Raw genomic sequence first — 4,244 nt, forward strand, 5'->3', positions numbered from 1 at the left:
AAATTCCAAAAAGTTGGGTGACTAGTGGAATGTAGCTAGGAATATGTGAGAGGGACTAATAAGGTGCTTGGCTGACTAATTTTTTCTAAATTTTATTTTGTTCCACCAATAATCTCAGAGCTAAGTTATTCATTTCACTCATCTATTAACAATGTTAAAGTTCGGTTGGATATCTGGGGTATATTGCAACTAAATCTTATATTTTAGCATTTAATTGAAAATTATGAAAAATTGAAGAAATGTCACTGTATTTTTTTTCCAAATAGAAAAGAAACACTATCCGTTCACAACATACAGTGAAACAAAATTATATTACTAATTAGTTTGTCTTTTAAACCAAGTTGCACATTTGTGAGTGAAGGATGAACCTGGCTAAAATTAGCATACTCATGAAAACACTGTGGTCTTCAAGATGCATGCGGTACACCTCTATCCAAGCCTCAGCTATCTAAATTGATCATAATTTATACATCCCTATGACACCCATGGACTGTCTGATGGTTAACTAGTATAAATATTTTCAGCTTCTTTCATGGTTTGACAAATTTTCTATACTGTCGAAAAATCATATGCAAGAAGGAAAACTCCAAAGCACCTGACTTCAATCATGAGTTTCAGTTATTCTGAATGTCATAAAATATCTGATTTGAATGTGAAGTACTTGATTCGAAGAGACATCATGCATCTGGAATTCTACATATAACTGTCTTGGTGAAAACAAGATAGTATTAAGAACTTGACTGAGGTTTTATTGTTTTTACTTTTTTATCATAGATCTTTTCTGGAGCCAGATAAAATTGTCCTCATTAGATTCTTTGCAAATTTAAAAGTCTGAAGACAAGATACTCTTCTGTAAGAAATAAGTCGTAATTTCAACTCAATAAAATGATATTACTGTCAATCTGATGTTTTTTTTTTTTTTTTTCTTGAAGAAAAGGAACAGCCAATTGCAATTAGATATAGAGTTATGATACAACCAAAGGATCAGTGGAGAAGGTTTTAAGTAGTGCATGAAGAAAACCCACATACATCCAAGGATAGCATGATATCAAAAGGGAGAGTACAATCCTATATCTCAGCAGACATATTAGGCAAATACTAACCGCCAAATCTAATGTCTTTACCAGCAATAGTTTCACCAAGACAAAAGCCAAAAGCACTCAGAAATTAAATATTTTTCGGTCATCTTCAAAGAAATTAATGTCATCTTGCCTCCAGGTGGTATCTGAATAAGATCATCTGAATTGCCAGAGCCATTGAACAACAGGATTTGCTTAGAAAATATATGTTTATCGCAATGTTCTTCTTTTACTACTAGTTAAGTTGGTACAAATTTCCATTATGCTGCCAAAGTCCTCGAATGATTTAAAGTTCACGTACGATAATCTATTAATGAGCCAAATTTCTGGGACCAACAGTTTCGCAAGCAGTCATGTTGGCACAGCCGTACATGAGCAAGGCTGAGCCAAGGTAAGAAAAAATAAAAACAAAAGCCAAAGATGACTTTTATATGAATATGTAAGACACACCTGTAAGATTTTAATAGAGTTTAACACTTTTTGAGTGATCGCTGCAAGTCCATGTAGCCTAAACCTTAAGAGCTTGAAAGAGAACTGTGGAAAGAGGCCTTGCTGTAGGAGGATGCAATCTCCAAGCAGCAGAAGTTGGCACCTAAAAAATAAAGTCCCAAAAACAAAAGACGTTGTTTTCATGAAAGAAACTTTGCACACTAACAAAAAAAAAAAAAAAAAAAATCTTGTGCAAAATAAATCACAACTTAAAAAAAAAAAAAAAAAAAAAAAAGAAGAAGAAAGAGAATACAAGCTAATCAACTTACTGCAGAATATTAAAACAAAATATTCCTTTATTAACAAATAAAAAATGTTTCCAATCGCTCAACAAATCCCACTAAACTTATTCACCACCAATCCCTAGCACTACCAATACTACGCAATCTAAAATCAATTGAGAAAAATGAGTGCTGCTGTCAAACTCTATTTTCTCCCTACGAACTGCCATCTGCTTAGTCACTATGAGATTGAAAAAATTATTGCGATCAAACCCTGCAAAAATTTATAAGTTATGGCTTCGTCTATCCACATTTCGTCTTCGGGTCACGTCCTTGCATCCTCATTCTTGGGTCTATCTAGTTCTGCGATTCTTCCAAGAGCATTTGCAAGTCTATCAGGGACGTCACGCAGAATGTCGGCTACATCCTTCATGTTTTTAGCTTCGAATTGGGCTACCATAATCTTGACGTTTCTCTCCAACGGCGCGATGAATTTAATCAAATTTTCCGGGTCTCGTTGTACTGCTGCTTCGATTGCTCCGTGTACTGCTGCTTCGAGTGATGTCCGCTCCTGCTCCTGTGATGTCCGCTTCCGTTTCTGCTCTCTTGATGATGTCAGTGTCAGCATCTTGCTGTTTCTCTCTAGCCGCTCACGATTCACCATTTCTGCAGAACTACAGAACTAGAACTAGTCATGCACCAACAAGAGGTGGTGTAAACCCTCAGTCGGCAACGCTCGTCGCCGGAAGGGAAGACTACAGCGGCGACCAAGAACTCCGGTCCGGTGACCGGCAGCGGCAAACGGTGGCGAAGAAAATCAGAAAAACAACCATAGAAAAGCAGGGGAAAATTCAGCCAAGAAAATCCGGTGATAGCCGGCCGGGATAAAACATCTAAGGGCTAATAACAATGGAGAGAAAGGTTATCTAGAGTTTTTAAGGGACTTTTACCTTACTTCCGGCGAAGTTTATCTGGCGAGAGCAAATGAATCCAATCCGCGGCTTCCAGAGAACAGCAGGGAAGAAGAAAGATCAAGATGGGGGATTGATCGCAAAGGAGTGTTGAGACCTTAAATAGCTGTCGATCGAAGGAATTTGAGATCAAAACAAATTCGATTCCCAATTGGATTAGGATCCAGTCAGCCGAAGAAATAGCGGAGGAAGAGAACTCCTTCGGGAGTTCTTCGACCACGATTTCCAGCACGTGAATCGCACGTGATGGCTTTATTATTATTATTCTTATTTGGGCGGGATATTGGGTATTACAGGTAATTTCCAAAATATGCCACCAATAATAGATTTAATTTTCATGTGGTTTGATGGCATATCATATTGCCATAAACCATAAATCAGTGGCATATGAGACTAGATCATTTAAATTCTCACACCCAATAAATCATCCAATCATTATTCTATTTTATTATATTCTCTTTTTGTTTGTCCTTACAATAAATATTTTATTAGAAAATCCCATAAGCTATCATTAGATTCTATTGATTCTCAGTTATCTAAACACACATTTTTGATACATTTATATATATGGATATCACCTAAAATATCATTTTTTTGATTTTTATTATTTTGTCATCTTTGTTGAGATAGCTGTTTTTCTTTGCTTTTCTCAATAGAAAATAAATCACAAGTATTTTTCACTTTCGCACATTTAAAATTTTTTGAGAAATTTATCTAGTACTAAGATAAATATTTAAAAACTGATGGGTTTGTGATATATCAATGCATCATTTTAAATAGTTTCTCTAAGCCTCCTAATATATCACCATATGCTTCATGTCCAAACATGCTACAACATAGTGATGCAACCAAATAGAAACATCATCATATGTGAAATGTTAAGAATCATGCCCTACATGCTGATATGCCTTTTCAATTTTGGTGGAAGCAGTCAATGCAATTGTATTTGTTGTAAACCATATTATAAAAACTAATATTAGTAACCAATCATGACGAATCAAGAAAATCTTCCATCAAGCACCTGACTACTATATTTTCAAGTATTTGGCTGCCTATGTTTTCCTCATTTGCTCTCAATGCTCCAAATGAACTCTCTCCTCTGGCTCCACATATTATATTCATTAACTATGATTTAAATCAAAACGGTTATATTATTACATTCCATCAATTCCAACGGTGCTAAAAGTGTAAAATGAAAGATTTAATTACGACATGAAATTATTGAACAATTTTTAATTGAACAAGATGAAGATATGTATCATGCAATCTACATACTTGACTAACTCAATGTTTTATTGGGTTGCTTGATTGATACTAGTAATTAGCAAATGGCTCTTTCTGATTTAGTCAAAATTGAAATGAAATAGTTTCAGTTTTATATGTTGCCTTTTTGTAGCTAGTTCATGTAAACAAAAAATCATAATAAGAATAAATAAGAAGAAATTATTCGGAATAGAGAAATTTTAGAAGGTAATTATGAGGGC

At 34.8% G+C, this 4,244-nt stretch overlaps 1 long non-coding RNA gene across 1 annotated transcript; it reads right to left on the reverse strand.

The window, feature by feature from the left end:
- Nucleotides 1-1,846: 1,846 nt before the first annotated feature.
- On the reverse strand, nucleotides 1,847-2,974 carry LOC109504989 (uncharacterized). Its single transcript, XR_002163490.3, has 2 exons — nucleotides 2,740-2,974; nucleotides 1,847-2,463 (listed from the first exon to the last, which is right to left on the reverse strand). It is a non-coding gene; the product is annotated as an uncharacterized lncRNA (long non-coding RNA).
- Between the last annotated feature and the right edge of the window lie 1,270 nt (nucleotides 2,975-4,244).

This window comes from Elaeis guineensis, chromosome 1 (genome assembly GCF_000442705.2).
Source record: "Elaeis guineensis isolate ETL-2024a chromosome 1, EG11, whole genome shotgun sequence".
Taxonomy (NCBI): Eukaryota; Viridiplantae; Streptophyta; class Magnoliopsida; order Arecales; family Arecaceae; genus Elaeis; species Elaeis guineensis.